Raw genomic sequence first — 17,626 nt, 5'->3', positions numbered from 1 at the left:
GAAGTGTATCGGTTTTTGAACAGTGAATAAATGATGTCCTGGAAAGAAACTCAGGGTGGCATATGCTGACATTCTCATAGGCTGTCATATTCCCATATTCCCACTGGGAGTTGACAGGCTGCCTTGCCAGAAGTGCCAGTGGAATAAATTCAGGCATGTACTGTACATCTAGTAGAGACTGGCGGGATTACGGGATGGGGGGGTGGTCAAAACACCAGCAACGTGAGGTTCCAGAGGGAGTTGATAATGGGTAGTTTTGGGCACTGAGGGATAAAAAGGCATATGGGAGTTCCGCCCCGAAAGGAAGTGAAACAAGCAGGTACAGCCCAGTTGCACACAGAGCCATTGCTTTTTGCAGCGGGCATAGAGTAAAGCGGAAAACAGACGGAATTAATCTGAGGGCAAAATAACATTGCCATAAAATGCAGCTGTCATTGAACCACCGGCAGTTCAATATTAACTTTTAGATAACATATTACCACTTCCCTACTTAATTGCTTTACTACTGCACGTTATCCACAAATAACGACATCCTAAACGTTGTTCCCAAATTTCCATTGCATGAGCGTTGGGGAAACGGCTGATTTGGGCACTATATTAAGCACGTTTCTTTAGTGATTCTTGTAATTTTTTTTTGTTACAATTCTCCATGCCGACAGTAACATTAATGAATAATGTCCTCTGTGTAAAGTCAGGTATTTTCTCTTCTTCACATTGCAGGTGGAGGAGGCTCTGATTCCATATCGCAGTGCAAGTATTGCTCATATCACAACGGGCTACACAAAGATTTTTGAGGCTGTACCATTTCCAGATAAGCAGAGGTGGGAAAATGACTGTCAGGCTTCATTTAAGCCTACTCCTGAATGAATGTCTTTAAAACATTCCCACGAGTCACACTGAACGACTGCCTAGGGGTTGAGGTCGCCAATGGGTCCCTGCTAGATGTGCTGGCGCCTCAAGTTTTCTGGAGAATGTATTTGTTATGGAGGGGAGGGTTGCAGCCAGTCAGAGCACCTGTAAGTGGCTCAGATGTTTTTTAGGTTTTTTCAAGAAAGGTAATAGGACAAGCACAAAGTTGAATGAAGTCAGAGAGTGCCTGTAAGAGTGTGGAGGAGTGTGTTTTGTTGATAAATTGCTTTATACTGAGACTTTTCCTACCCCATTCTCTTTTGGTTTGTTGTTTTCACTTGTTTATGTCTCATTTGTATTCATCTCCTACTTACACTTTAATTATTGTCTTATCTTTAATTAAGCATTTGAGTTTCTTATTCTACTATTTTCACTTTCATTTAAAACCTCTCAAATCTATGAGTGTATACATTTATTTTTTCATTCAGGGTTTTGGGTGGTTTTGCATTTTAGACTTTAGTTTTGTGGGTTTGGGAGTATTTGCTTTTGGGATTTTGAAAACTGGGAAAAGTTGGGAGATTGGCTGAGAAGAGATTTTAGGGTGTTGTTCTGCCCCTTTAATCCTGGCTGTTTTCCGAGAAGGTGATGGAGATCGATGTGGGGATGATGTTGTGGTTGAACTGAAGTTGAGTGTCTGTTGTGAGAAATCCCACTATGTGTTAGCATATGTCATAGCCGTGGCTATTCGACAAAGCTGCAGGTCTTGCTCTGTACCCACGTCTACACATAAATTATTTTGCAAACTCAAAAGCAAACCAAGCCAACCTTAAAAATTTCAAATAAAACCATGGAACACCTAAGCACATAAAATAACACACACAAATGATGTGTTATCATCCACATAGCAACATGATTATTGCACAGAACATGTATGGTTTAATATGCACAGCTATAATCATAGCCGAGCCTACAAGAACAACTACCAAAATAACAAAAAGCATTGACGTTCCTACACTCATGCTTTTTTATAGACGCGGTTTTAGAAAGGCATTCATTGCCATTTGCTGTTAGCCGCGGCTATATGAAAAAAACTACAAAAGAAAATGTATTTCCAGTCTTCTAAACAAGTGTCCCTAATAGGCCTACCAGACCCCTCCACTCCACATCATCCTCCTCCACTCCCCGGGTCTCTCTCAATGCCCAAAAACACTGAATGCATCTATGATTCTACTCCACCCAAAATGTCAGATAGCCGCGGCTACCACAAGTTCACAAATACACAACGTGCCATTTGCCGGCATATAGTTGCGGCTGCAGAGGGTGCCACTTATACCCGCAGGTAGCTACACCATGCACTGGGTGGGTGTTGGGTTGCCATGGGTAAACTCCCCCCAGCCATTGCTGTTGCTAAGCGCGATCTTGAATACACGAATCACTCCCCTTTTTATGAATAGCAGTGGCTATAATAATTCTTTTTTTTAAATCAGAGTATTGAATATAAATGGCAAAAAAGACAGTAGTGATACAATAGTACTTAGATGGTGTCAGTACAATAGATGACTGCTCATGGAGTTATTTAAAGTGAGTGATAAAGTATACATGGTAGTTAGGATATAGAAGATTGGGGTTAGGTAGGGTGGACAAGGCTCAAAACATGTAAAGGATGGGCTATACACAAATAATTAGAGTATAGTGCATAGAGAGTTTGACAATCAGAAGAGCAAAACTGCATTAAATGATAGCTTTTATACTTTCCAAAATCAAAACCAAAAAAAGAGGACTATATTTACACATTTTGAGTGTACCCTATCACAGACAAACACAGAATTAAAAACATCAACATCAACCAATTACAAACACCAAAGCACACACATCATACATACCCATCTCATATAAAGTACTAGAAATTCAAACTAGGAATTCAAAACTGCGTGGCTGATTAGAGACAGTTGGCTGTTTTGGTTACACGCTTTTTGTGAGAAACTAAATATTAACATGGACCTAGGCTTGAGAGATTGTACAATTAAATGGTTTGGATTGCGGGAATGCGTTGCATACAGGTCTGTCCAAAATTGTTCAGTCTGAAAAGTGCAGGGCAGGCAGACGTCATACTAATTCATTGTAGAGGCAATGATTTGGGGAATGTACGAGGTGTGTCCCTTACTTTAATGATGAAACAAGACATTGGAAAATTAATGGAACTTTATCATTTTCAATCATACTCAGAGGAAAAAATTGAGATGGACCACCCGATCTAATGGTAACATTGAAAAATCACAGATAAATGTTAATAAAGAAGTTTCGGCATTTATGAGAGACGAAAACCAATTATGGATTTCAAACAACAACACACTGTTCTACTTGGACAATTTCTATAGACATGATGGAGTACATCTAACTGATGAAGGAAATGTGGTGTTCCTTCATAACATCAAAACAGTACTCCAAATGTGCTAAAATACTACACTCAGTGTACCCGAAAAACAGTCCTTTTAAGCACTACATATCACATATAAATACACATATACAAAGACATAACATCCAAAATAAAATTCTAAAATAACTCATCACTGTGGCTAGAGTTCATTGACTATTTCTAGCATGATTTCAATATGAAACCTTGGGGGGGTAAGTCACATAGATTTTTATACATATATACATAATAGATAATTCTTAGAAAGGACTCTTTTGGGTACAAACAGCATACTTTATTTGATTATTGAGGCCTATAGCTGCAGGTATGGTCCAACGAACCTGCAGCTACGACCCCCCCAGTCACTACTGCAGTTAACCGAGTCTCTGAAATTGAACACCCCATTGTGCAATACCATAGCCGTGGTTAGTCATCTATGTTTAAAACAAAAATAATATCCTTCTATCTGTAAAAAAGAAAATATAATTTGATAGAGAACACACACACTTTAAGAAACACAATTTAATTCTCAAGTTTTTATGACCTTCCTATCTCGTATGTAGCGCATCACAAGCACTCTATAAGATACAACATTTGTGCATACAACACTGTTGTTCTCTTTACACATAGCAATCATTGTGTCATTGAGAAGAAAAATCAAAAGTGGATACAAAATAACCTAGTGGTAGTGCACCATTAAATTCCACTTCTGCCACCAGTGTCACTTTCTCCCATCCTCATCCCATCTTGTCTACACCAGATCTACAAGGCTGCCTAGAAAATGACAAAAAAGAACCATTTGGTTATTGGGGAAAAAAACTGGTGGGTTGAAGAAAACAACTACATAAAAGCATGGTGTGGGTGTCTTCTGCTTTACCTCCACTCAAATAACAATCCAAATGCTCAGAAAACTGTTGCTATTTTCGGATCAAGGAGCAACAGAGTAAGAGGATATTCAAGCAGGGGCGGACTGGGCCATAAAATAGTCTCAGGCACCAATGATAAAGTGGCCCACAGTTGCAAATGCTATTCATTCCTTTTGTGATACTGTTTGAATAGTACCCAAGGTGGAGTTTTTTGATCAAATGTAATGCAAATTGTTCATTTTAAAGAATATTTATTCAGCAACACTGCTCACAACTATTAGCTGCATAGTGAAGTAACTCATCAAATTGCCCCGCATTGGCAAAATGGCCAGCCTTGACCAAAATAACTGGCCCACAACAGCATTTTTCATTGTTAGTTCTGCCATGGGCGTATTGCCCTATTGGTCACTCCAAGCCTACATTCAAGAAGTGCAGTGTACTTTTTGTGAAATAAACCATCTCAAAGTTTTAGAACTACACACAAATTTTTTTGCAAGCTGAAAATCAAACTAAACTAGCCTTCAAAACTTCAAATGAAACAAGGGAACGCCTAAGCACATATAATGACAAACAGAAATGACATTCTTTGCTCTATCATCCACATAACAATGTGATTACTGCACGGAAAAGGTATGGTTCAATAGATGCGGTTATAATCATAGCCGTGTTTACAAGAACAGGCAATAAAATAATGTATCAAAGCCCTGGCTACCACACGTCTGCAAACACGCAACGTTCCATTTGCCGACATATACCCGCGGCTAGTTAGCATGTTGTGTTTACCCACGAGTAGGAGCGACGCACATTGAGAGGATGCTGGGTATCTGCAGTTAAACACTCCAGTCATTGCTGTTGCTAGGCGCAATGCTCAATACACCAATCACTTCCCATTTTGTATAGCTGCGGTCATACAAAATAAAAATAAAAAAGATCTGATTATGGAATTTGAATGACAAAAAAGACATTAGTAATACAATGGAAATTAAAAGATCAATACAGTAAATGACTGCTCATAGAGTTATGTAAGGTAGATGATGATACAGAGAGCAGAGTATACATGACAGTAAACGATATGGGATACATTTATAGGTGCAATTACACAAGATATACTACCATGGGTTGGAATACAGAGGCTAAAATAGAGTGAATGGGGCTTCTAAATCTAGATAAGGGTGGCTCCTTTTTGTATTGTTTTTTTAACAATTGTCTTCTTTTTTTCTCCAGTCTCACATGTAAGAACATCTGAAAACACACAGCCAAAATAGATAAGCATCCTAAATACCTACTGTGTCACTGGCCAGTGAGTTTTCTTCCCTGACATCACTCAACCCTCCTGCCCTCTCCCTTCCCCCCTAAACCCCATGCTGTTTCTGTGACGCAGTTTGCTTTGAGATGTCGGCTATTTACAGCTAAAACTAAGGCTACAGTAAGATTTGTGTTGCAAACTCTGTCCCTAGACCCCCTCTAACTCTCAAATTTCACTTTGTGCGCTCTAGCGGCCCCTCCCCCTATCTCTAGCCTTATGGCATTTATATTTCTTTTACCTGAAAATGGCTTACTCCTGCATTTAATTTTCCCATATCCTTGGCTATAGGTGTGGTTATATATCGCATTGAGAGGGAAAACAAGATGGCAGCTTTTTTATTTCTAAAAACAACCAGGTTTGGGTAAATCCCCCAGCTATAGCTATCTATTTTTGAGACGGGCAGCTCCTTCTCCATCAAATATTTAAATAACTCCTCCAGGGAATAACCCCAAGCCACACATGGATCGCGAGTCAACACTTCGTGCCCAAGTTGTTTTGGACTTGATCCAAATCCATCCAGCAGTTTGGACTGTGCCCTTTGACAAAAATTGACCTTGTTTGTCTATTTGAAAATGAATGGGAAGTAAGCCGCAACCTTTGGAAAAAATATTTTTTGTCTTCTTAACGTATTTTAACAAGACTTTGCAGTCTGGTGGGGCCTGTGAGACCTTAATCACATTTTGAATTTTGGTCTAATCCATTCCTGGAATCAAAAAACTATTAACAATACAAGGTTAAGGGGTTACTATGGGAGTCCGACTCACCTTATCTATACACCGCCCCATAATATATATGTATATGGGCTAAAGTACCCTCTACCATACTTTATAAGAATATTGCAAGCCACCAAGGAGTTCTGTGACCAAATAGTAAAACGATGCCGATGGCAGTGTTCTTTTATAAGATTGCAGCATTACAGAACTCTTAGCTGATTTGCAGTATCCTTTTTACATACTGTAGAGGGCATTTTATTCCTTTTAATACATGACCATACACATCCTCAAATCCTGTCCTCTTGCTTAATGTAATGAAAGAGATCTTGCAGTTGGTGATACATACAATAAATGTACAATCTGTTTGGCTTTATGACAAATAACGAATATGCAGCTTCTAATTTGTTGCAGAAAAATATAAGCATTTTATTAAACTGTGTCTTAAAAAATGTGTTTGTTTTGTGCTTTAAAATAAGGAATAACATGCAGATGCTTGCTTTAGTGTGTTAAACTGCAGTACACGCAATCAAGAGAATACCATAAACAGTTCCTCATCAGTTAATGGCTTTAAAATATCACAAAAATATACACTACAAGAAAGGATATTGAAATGTTTTTTCACTGCCTGAATAAAGTTTTACCGTGGCAGCTGGAACCATGTCTTGTACTGGCTCGAGAAGGAGACATTGTGACATCACAACTGAAGGTTAATAATTGATTACAGAGCGCTATTCATTTCTTTTTATCGGTACAGTTCAGTAGTGAGGACAGATGTGTAATAAGACATTTGTTTACTGGATCTTTTAATCGGTATAACAGGTTGCCATGCATTATGTGTATTTATATATGGAAACACGAATAAATATGCTGCGGGCTGCATGCCAAAGGTTCTCCTACTGAAGTAAATGTAGGTTGGAAACGTAGGTCGATGACGAGTGCATACAATAATATCTACCTCAAAAAATAACTGTCCAATGCAATTCCAACCTAAGATTAGGTGGCATTTCAATAAAAGGAACATTTTAAAATGTCATGTTTTACCATTTCTTTCAAAGTCATAATGAGGCTTAAAGTATTTGACTAGGCTGCATATACAGACTGTTATACCAGCACAAGGTCATGTCTCTCCTTTTCTTTTTTGCAGGTTGACTGATAAAATGTGTGGTGTGTCACTGTCAGTCGCAAACCTCATTGGCTATCTTAAATCTTTAGCCATGTTTCGAAACTTCCAGAAGACAGACCCAGAGGTAGCAAATGAACTTATGAGAAAAGCTGAAGAAAGGTACAAACAAAATATCAAAATGAAGCCTGAGAGTCACCCTGAGAACTTCAGTTTTCCAGTGCAAGCAGACAATTGGTATCCAAACATAAACTTGCTCCCTCACTTAGGAAACATAAGCAGTGTGCCTAGGAACATATCCCAGAATGTGATGATATGTATTGAAAATGCTAAGAAAGGTGTAGAACTAATTTATAGGGATAATGTTTCAAAATGTAGTTCAATACTTTTGTCCCGAATTTCCCTTCCACTGGCCCCAAAAAATCCTTAAGAGTTTTTGAAAGATTGTGTTGTGAAAACATAGAAATCTTTCTCTCCATGAGGAGCACATTGCAAGACAGTCCACGCTCCATCTGCATTTGCTGATAGTGATTGGCTCCAACCTTTGGTATTTTAAAATTAAACTTGGCCTTTTCCAGTCTTATGTACAATACAGAGTTCCATATCTTATAAAGGAACTTGGTCATTGGCCTCAGTTCTCTGATTGGTCACAGAATCCCTTGATGACGCCAGTATTGTTATAGCAGAGGGCCTGGGTGGGGGTACTTTATCCTATATATTGAACAAGCGCTCCAGAAATAATGAAGGTAGGCCTGCCAAGCTTTGGGCATCAGCAAATGTTGAGTGTTGTAGACCAAAGAGCAACATTCATTTGTAATGCCTTTTGGATTGCAATCTGCCCAAGTGCCTTCATATAATCAAACTCTCCACAATGAGGCAGAAAAATAAAAACGTAAGATTTATGTTGAAACCTATCGAAATAATCATGGATTCAGAGGTGCTTAGATATAAATAGCATGAAAACACAACTTAACATAACTGTGACAGTATTATAGGTAATGTAAGAGTAGTATTTGTAGTAGCAACAGTACTAGTAGTAGTACTTCATATGTTACTGGTAGCAATACTACCAACACTGGTAGCCATATATTTAATAGCAGTATTGCTCATACAATCAGTACTGTTACTACAGATAGTAGTATTCCTACTATTGCTACCAGTAGTGTTAGTGATAATACTAAACCTGGATGTAGTTCTAGTACTGGTGCTACTTCTGCTATTACTGCTGGAAATCGTTCTGCTACTATTACTGGTGATTCTGGTATTTTGACTGCTACCACTAGTTGTGGTAGTGCTAGTAGCATTGGTAGTAATGCTATTATTACTAAATATAGTACCACCTAGTACTGGTTGATGCAGTAATACAACTGCTTCGTTAGAAGTGCTACTGCTGCTGGTAACAGTGTTACTAAAGTTGATAGTATTAATAATAGTATTAGTGCCACCACTACTTCTGATGATATTGATACTGCTACTGGCAGGCCTGTATATATTGGTAAGTAACATTATCGAAGTAAAGTAAAAGAAAATACAACCTTTGTCTGCTCCTTTGTTGCGAGGTTGGATTTGTATAGTGCACTTCCTCGCCTATAATTTCTCGTCCTCGCAGCTCATAACATTGACGAGAACCATAGCAAGATGCATGCTTACACAAATGTTGAAAATAAGTCAAATGCAAATGCTTTTTTGCTGAAAAATGGACAGAGGATAAAACAAGTCAGGAAGAATACATTGTACTTGTGTAAAAACTGTATGTCCCCTTTAAATGGTTAAAATATTTGAAATCCAAAGCTGATGCACGAAGCCTTCAGCTTACGCAGCCTGATAAGGATACCCTAAAATGCTTTTTATCCATGTGCCATCCAGCATGGCATCATCAAAATGTTAAAACACAGTGCCAAGCCCCAATTTCCCTCCCCTGGTTGTAAATTATGTCTAACTGAATGATGTAACCCCTAACATGACATGTAAAACATGGCCAACTGGTAGGCCTATACCACTCCAGAATAGAATACAGACATGCCTGATATGTGTGACCATGTATAGGAGAGAATGCGCTGCCTGATAACTATTGATTGTGGCAAGATGAAAATATTGTGATGTACCAAGACTCAGCCCTAGTTTACCAGCCGTGCTCATGCAACGGGGTATCAACTTTCATGTCTGTTGGGATGGTTATTGAAACACCACATGCTAGTGGCTTACTGGATGTTTGCACCTATAGCTTAGAAGGTAGTGCATGGAGATTTGCACAGAGGTTGGTGGAGGGGCTGATGGGCAACTTGGAGCATCCATCTGGTGTTGTCATGCAATGCCTCTGTAGTGGTGCCCATTGGGTAGTCTACTTGTGAGAAGATGCGCTTAGGCACCCCAAAGTGCCTTGGTATCTCTGGCAGTGCAAAGAACCAATATTTGGTTCTTTTCTGAGAGTGATAAAACACTTGAAGGAGTGGAAAACCTAGGGAGCTTGCAGCAGTGACTACCAAGTTGACAGTGGACGAGAATAGTTCCCAATGTTTTTCAGCACAGGGTGTCCAGCAAGGGCAGAATCCCTTGGAACAACTCTGCATGCTACAAGGTCAAGTTGAAATAACTCTGAGCCAGTAAAGTGTAATAGATTGAGCATCAGAGAGCAACACATGGTTTGGTACTAATTGCATTGGACAGCATGGGGCAAAATAAGAGACAACAGAGAGCAACACCTTAGGGAGGCAATATTTCAGTGGGGCACAGGAGCAATAGGACAGTGGGATAACACATCCCAGTAGATAGAATCACAGTAGATCACCCAGGAGCAATATAGCATAAGGCAGAATTAAAATTGTGATCAGGGCAGCGAGGGACGCAAATAATCAAGTTGAATATAGTAAGGAAAAACATGGCCTTGCAAGGCATTATAAGGGCATTACAAGTCATAACAAAATGCTAGATACCATACGAAAGCATGAAAGTACCTAACAGGTGAAACAACCTGGTTTCCTCCCCACACTCCTAACACTGGACTTTGTAGACAACTGCCAACTCTATTTCTCGCTCTCTGTTTCTCGGTCTCTTTCTCTCTCTCTCTCTTTAGATAGATCAATAGATAAATTGTGAACTGCATGCAGCAAGGCTCTGGAAATTGGCAGACAAGGGGAGGCTGGTGACTCCACTCATTACCATAAGCATAGTGCTACAAGTTATGTCAGGCAAGAAATGTAAGCCCAGAGAAATGACTGCCTGGGAGATTGAAATACCAGTCACTCAATTTGCCATCTTTTGTATGTTGGTATTCAGGCTGAGGTTCATCTCAAATCTCACTCTGACTTGCTCAGGTGCTGTGCTCAGTGGTCACTGCTGGGACTTTTGCCCATCAGGGGAATAACCAGTTTTTGTCAGGCAATCTAGATCCTTCTCCCAGATGTCTACTCCAGGCTCCCTATAAGGCCTCAAACCCAACCCGTACAATACACATAGCCACATACCAATCATGAACCCCACAACCATGATGAAGGAGAAAGACCAAAACCAAAGTGAAGCATGATGACAAAGACAGACTCCAGAAAAAGACTGACGAAGAAGAACAACTAGAATGAAGGACTCTGATGAAGGACTATGATGAAAAAATAAGGCTATGATGAAGGATTATGAATAAAAAGAAGGACTCTGACAAATGTGAGACAGGCATGGTATCAAGAGATGACACAGACAACAGATTATGAATTCAACAATAGAATCTTTATTAAGTATCATGATGGGTGTAATGCCTAACTTTCCCTATAGCTATGGTGGGTATTTCCCTACCTAAAGAAGCTAAGGAAAGTCTATATCCATAAATCCAAATAAAAAGTCTGTCTGTGTCAAAACCTATGCTTGCCCTCATGACTAATACAAACAATGTAGTGGAGGGTTTTTCTCACTCAATAGTGCTCAACACAAAGTATGGAGCAGCCTCTAGCTCCCTTCCCCAAGTTCAGGATACAATTCTAACAATTATGGGTTTCAAATGTTCCGTCAGGACTTGGGTTTCCCTTCCCCATGTTTAAACCTAGTTCACAAAACAATGTTCCAAAGGAGATCATGGTACCCTTCCCCAAGCTTCAAACACTGGTTCACAAAACAGCCTTAATAATGTTCAGCTCTATCTTCTTTCAGGGGTGTGTTCACAATTCTCCTCGATGTTGTTGGGGCTTCCTGGTCTAGACACAGTTGACAGGCCACATGGCCCACCCATTACAGATCACAAAACCAGTTAGCCTTGCCCCAGCTTTCTGCCACCTCGACTTAGATTGGTTTGACAGTTCACGACCAACTCAGAAGCTCACAAGTTCAGATTCATGGTTTCTCATTCTTGGCACTTCTCTGGCTCTCTTTTCCAAATTCCACTTCATTAGCTTTCATTTAAAGCCTTCGCTCCCACTTATTCAGCTTACTTTTGCCTGGTCAGCATTTTACTCACACTTCACAGGCTTCTCTCAGCTGCTCGTTAACAGCTTTCAGTCTTGTTTTCACAGCATTAAAAGTTCACATTACTTTCTTGGCATCCTTAATTGGTCAGAGGCTTTTAAACACTTATAATTCCTTCAGACATGTACTCTGATACATTGTTTCTACAAAGTCCACTTCTAACATTGCTCTCATTTTGATTTGTTTGTCTGCTTTGATCGGAGGCTTTCAAGAATGTGCCAATTGCACGCGACCACTCCGATAGAGTCTAACTCAGCAACCATCATAGGCACACCGGGTTTCTCGCATTCTCTGAAACTTACTGGTCACTGCACTCTTTTCTTTAACTTATTTAAGGGGAACGAGCACTGTTTGGACACAGCAAACAGACCGACACTTTCCACGGTGTCCTTCTCCCACCTTCACCGGCTCCCTCACCGCGCATTTCTACTCTGCTTCACTGTGCAATCCTTCAGTGTCTCAGTGTTCTGTTTTCCTTTGGCTTCCTGTGGGCTGGGATGGCCTCCCTGCTGCTCCCTCTTTCTCCACCAAGGCTGCCCTCTCTTGGCCCAGCATCTCTATCAACTCTGGTATCTTACTTCTAGTTCTCTGGTGCTCCACCTTTTATACAACAGAGCTCCATCAAGGGGTTTCAGATGTGATTCGCTTGCCTGGTTTGCCCAGTTCCAATTAGGCATATTGTATTTTCTGAAGCATTCGCAAATGTTATCAATTATGACCACACTCATGTCTTGATAAAACTGTCAAGCTCCTCAACCTCTGCCATTCCTCCAGATTTACCAGGATGTAATCAATTTGGGATGACACATTTCCTCACCTGATAATTTCCTTTGCAGTCTTATCGCCTAAAGCTCTTTTATTACTTGTCCTTAGACCTATTCTTGTTAGGGCCCCCTCCATGCGCAGACCAGGCATATGATCCTTTTGGGGCTTAATAGCCTCCAATGTCCCAGCTGTGGTACTCTTTTCCATGATTTCTGTATCAGGCTCATATTTTAAATTGAAGTCTGCTGCCATTATAACAAGACAGTTGGGTTTTGATTTTTTTCCAATCTCCCCAGTGTCTTTGGAGACATCTCCCTGTTAGAAGGCCAATATTGCTGCAAGGCCTATTGTAGATGGTAACTAGTGGCTCAGGTATAAGCAGGTAGATAGCAATTAGGAATGCTTGAATGTCTTCTGATTCATCTTCTAATTCAGTGCTTTAATCATAAAACCCTCCTCTCAGCCACTCTGTCAGCCTGCCACTGTCATCAATGCCAGTGCCGGTAGTAACAGCGTTTTTTGCCATTAAGGCACCTGCCTTACCTCCATATTTTGGCTGGAGGTAACACAGGTGCACCAATGGCAAACCCGTAGTCCGCCAGTCCGGTAAAGTGCTTGTATACGTTAATACCAGCACTTTAATACCAGACCGGCTGACTTATGAGGTTCAATGTCCGTTTCCCTTATGAATGTTTGCCCATTTATATCCTGGAGATACTGTTTGAATCTTGCAATAGTCTAGGATGGGACAATAAGAATATTAGTTATGCTATGCAGCTCAGTGCTGGGCAAGGTTGTATTTTACAGGGTGGTTGTGAGAGGGTAAAAATGTTCCACCAGCTCCTGTGCAGGATTCCTCTTCCTCAGTCATTACAATTTCCCCTGCAGTTAGTGGAGCAGTACAAGGGACCGATCCTAAGGGTGCATTGGCTGTTTTTTTGTCTGCATCAGTTGGATAAACATGTGGAATTTTTGCTGAGGAATCTTTACTTAGGAAAGTTGTTTTTTCGCACTGACGTAAATGATCTGGTGGTAACTAATCTGTGTACCAGTCCTAGTCGGGTGGAAGTGGTCTGAATTAAATCCCCAAAAGGCCCTCAATTTGACACAACTATTCTGATGCACTCGTGTTTTGCGTTGCTCCTGAGGCATTTAAATGGAATACCTCTATCCCGATGGGAAGTGTTCCACATTACAAAGTACACTCACCACACAGCTGAAGATTAAACAATATTAAGTATTGTCTTATGCTCTGACTCATTTTGCAAAAAAGAGAATGAACCAGAAACAAATTGTCTATAATAACCTGCTTGTGTTTTTTATTTGGTAGATGCAATCATTTTTGGGGCATCTGATGGCCACTTATTTGCGTATCTTTTATGCAACAATTTGCTCTCGCACAGGGGCATTCTTTGGTGTTTTTCTTTGTGAATACATGCAGTGCAATGAGATGCACGATGGCACAGGCACAAATTGCACCGTTGCACATCTCCGTGAACTATGCATGTTTTTGAGAATCTTCCCCAAAGTTTGGATGCAGTAGTGGTGCAAACGCGAGGTGTAGCATAGTTATGACAGGGGTTGACATAATTGGGTCTATATAGGTTATGGCTCTTTGATGCCTTTATTTGGCTTTACCAATTGAGAGGCAGCCTATCCTTTGCAAATAGCTGCATCTCCCGAGAACTCAACTGCTCAGCTATACAATGGGAGCTCTTACAAGTTAGTAGTTCTGGACTCTGAGACATATGCATTCATTAAAGGTGCCTGCATTTCAATGTATTTCACAGTCTTTTCTCTCCCCAGGTGCTTGGAGGCGTTGGGCACTTCTTCTAATGAGGCCATGATGAAAATCCACATGAAATATATTTGTGTCCTCGGAAGCAAGCCATCTCAACATGCTTGAGCCTGATTTAGAGACAAATGTGTCCTCTTTTTGGTTTTTATAAGCCACAGAAGTCACCGAAAGCATCTCCTTGATCTTTTGCATTACACAAACCTTGAAATAAATCACTTCAGTCATTGTGATTTACATTAATATTTATTTACTTTCTCATTGTTCCATTAGCACCACAATTCATTGATGCAAAGCAGCTACTACCTTCTTCTCCGCTTCAGATTGTGCATTAGCCTTGCATCTTCATGCCTGTCTGAGTCTTAATGTCCTCTTCTCTTCCTCACTTATTTTCTATTTCTTGTCATCTTGGGCCATGCTTCCTTTCTTCTTTTCCCCTCCTTTTATCTCTGTTTGGATTCATCCCCTTTCTCTATTTATCATTTTTGATGTTACCTCTCTCTTCCCCTCTGTCTTCTCTCACTTTTTTCTCATTTCAAATCAAATATTGGCAAAGCAATTACATGACAAATGGACTTATTCTTCCAGGGTGACTTGTTGGCTACCTGTGTTGAATGCACCCCAGAACTGATGCACTGGGGTTGCCCCTTCTTTAATGTACTCTCATGGAATACTCACGGGTTCAAGATTTTTACTGCACACACAGATGGGCTAAACCCCGCTAGCACGGTGCACATGTTCTTATTACAAGAGACTTGGCTGACTACCTTCCTGATATTAGATGGCTACCAGATCTTCTGCTGTGCTGCAATTAAATGGAATAACATTCGCCCCAAGGTGGGCTTATGTATCAGAGTGAGAACTTATCTGGAGGCCTATCACTATGACATGGGAATAGATTGTACTTACTGCCTAGGCATTGTTGTCAAGAATTTCCCCACAGTAGATGCCTGTACACTAATCTTTAGCTTTACTATCCCCCATATGGTAGACACACTCCTGCACTGTGTTCGAAGATAAAGTAGGTACTTCAGGATTGGCAGTTGAAATCTCCTGGTGGGGTTATTCTTTTGACTGGTGATTTCAATGCACACTGCATAGGCATTGAGGATGAGTGGATTCGGGAATGAGGGGAAAACAAGTCAATTGGCACTACGACTATGGGGAGTAAATATGGCTGGGTCTGTTGAACAAGGGCCATAGGTGGTCAGAGCTGTAATTGAATTTTGATCTTGAACGGCTCCTCCATAGTGATTGTGACAAATTACTTAATGTCACTACCCAGCAGAGTGGGGAAAGCTCAACCTTTCTGGACAGTATGCTTGACCTTGACCCTCGAGGCCTGTGTGCTCTAGTCTTGAGGTACTAAATTAATATCACCCCCCCCTGAGTGATCATGCCATGTGGTATGTATCTTTCAGTGTCAACAAACAGACCCACAAGGGTGGTACTTTTGCATCGGCCAACTGTAACTTGCAGGGAAATAGAATACTGTGGTCGGAAGCCAATGTTGACAAAATCAACACCCTAGCTAGGGCCAGCCAACAGGGACATGTCCATTCTCTTGACTTTCTTGTGGTCCACCACAAGGCGATGGAAAGTTACGATCACTTAACAAAAAGGCCCCCCACACCCCCTTTGATATTACTATACACAGGAGGAAACTGGTGTTACGTCAGGCCGTGTCTATTATTAAGAGACGCACTACCAGCATTATTCATAACAAGAAATTACAAATTGGGGATTTATACACCTGATATAAAAATTGCTTGTCGTTGCATGGGCAAAGCATTGTAGTTCTAATTGGAAAATAGTGCATAAGACTAATCAGGACACATGATGATAGAACGTTCTGGCACCTTTATGGTAGCAATCTTTCTTCCCAGTCTCCTCAGGAGCTGGGTGGAATTACTGAGCAGGCTTGAACTTCCTTTGTAAAGGAAGTACACTGGGAATTTTCACTGGACAATGAAGAGCCTGTCCCGGAGAAGCCACTGGCTGGTCTGGGGATGTCCAGGTTGAAGTAACTTACATATCAAACATCATTGGTAAACTTAATGCCTCTAGGGCCCCCGGCCCGGATGGGTTGGCCAATGTTGTACTGAAGTGGAACCCGACCTACTGGAAAAAATTGCTTGTGATTAGGCTTACTGAGATTATACACCGTTGACGTTGGTCCATACTCACCCCAGTCCATAAAAAAGGGCTCACTTGTAGAGCCTAGCAACTTTCATTTGCTTGCAATGCCGGACACAAGCAGTATAATTATTGCACCCATACCACTGTGGCTTGCCAGCAGCTGGGCTGAGAGAGAAATATTGCTCCAGCCACAACTACTCGGCTTCAGAAGGGGATGCGGCACAACGCATGCTATGTGGACACTACAACTTCTGTCTGCAGACGTCCTTCATGCTGCTGATAAAGGGTTATATCTGTGTTTTGAACTATTCAGCAGCACTCGACTGAGTCTCACGCATTATCCCTCATCTTCTGTACTATGTAAATATGCACTATACTGATAGCTATGTAATGGTCAGGCTCACACAGGATGGCTCCACTACTACACCTGCAGCCATGCATAAAGGACTCAAGCAAGGGTACGTTTTTACCCCCTTTTATTTAACCTCTACGTGGGTGACATGGATGCCACCCTGGCTAAGTGTAGTCATGTTCTGCCCAGTATAGGTGGTGTCAGCACTTGTTGGATATCATATGTGGATGATACAGTCCTTTTAGACCAGACTCCGCTCGGGTTACAGTGCACCATAGATGCCCTGTTTAAGTATGCCACGAGAATCGGCTCCGAATAAATCAAAACAAGGCAAAAGTCATGCAAATCCACGGGAGAAGGAGACAGGCTACCAAGTACAGTTGGCATATGGGGGAGGTGAACCTTATTTTCATAGATCAGTACTTGTGTTTAGGCCTCACTTTTTTTTTAGTATTTCTACCGGATCATTCTATAGGACCTACCAATTCCTCAATGCCACTCGTAAGTGTCTAGTGATTAAAAGTTTCATTAACAATGTAGGAGGTGGTTATATTGAAGGATACCTGGAGGTCCACAAAACGGCTGTTATTCCATGCATTCTCAATAAGTTAGAGATACATGCAAGCACGTTATTTGGCGTTCAACCATAGAAGGCAAGCTGTAGCACACTCTACTGGGCTTATCTACTTCTCCTTATCTACTTATCTACTTCAGCCCTCGTAAAAGCTCTCGGGCTGGAATTGGGGGTAAGTCTTTGCTGACCCTGTGGAAGAAGACCTGTTGCAAATTCTGGCAAAAATACTATGGGCCAACACCCGTTTCGCAAGACTGGTAACACTGCTCACACGGATTTGGTCAACAC

At 41.0% G+C, this 17,626-nt stretch overlaps 1 long non-coding RNA gene across 1 annotated transcript; it reads left to right on the top strand.

The window, feature by feature from the left end:
* The first annotated feature begins 727 nt into the window (after positions 1 to 727).
* LOC138571655 (uncharacterized) lies at positions 728 to 14,460 on the top strand. The gene is made up of 3 exons (XR_011303893.1): positions 728 to 821; positions 7,292 to 7,429; positions 14,285 to 14,460. It is a non-coding gene; the product is annotated as an uncharacterized lncRNA (long non-coding RNA).
* The last annotated feature ends 3,166 nt before the right edge of the window (positions 14,461 to 17,626 follow it).

This window comes from Ambystoma mexicanum, chromosome 1p, assembly GCF_040938575.1.
Source record: "Ambystoma mexicanum isolate Mex_15411 chromosome 1p, UKY_AmexF1_1, whole genome shotgun sequence".
In the NCBI taxonomy this organism is placed as follows: Eukaryota; Metazoa; Chordata; class Amphibia; order Caudata; family Ambystomatidae; genus Ambystoma; species Ambystoma mexicanum.
This window is presented reverse-complemented; position numbering and strand designations above follow the sequence as displayed.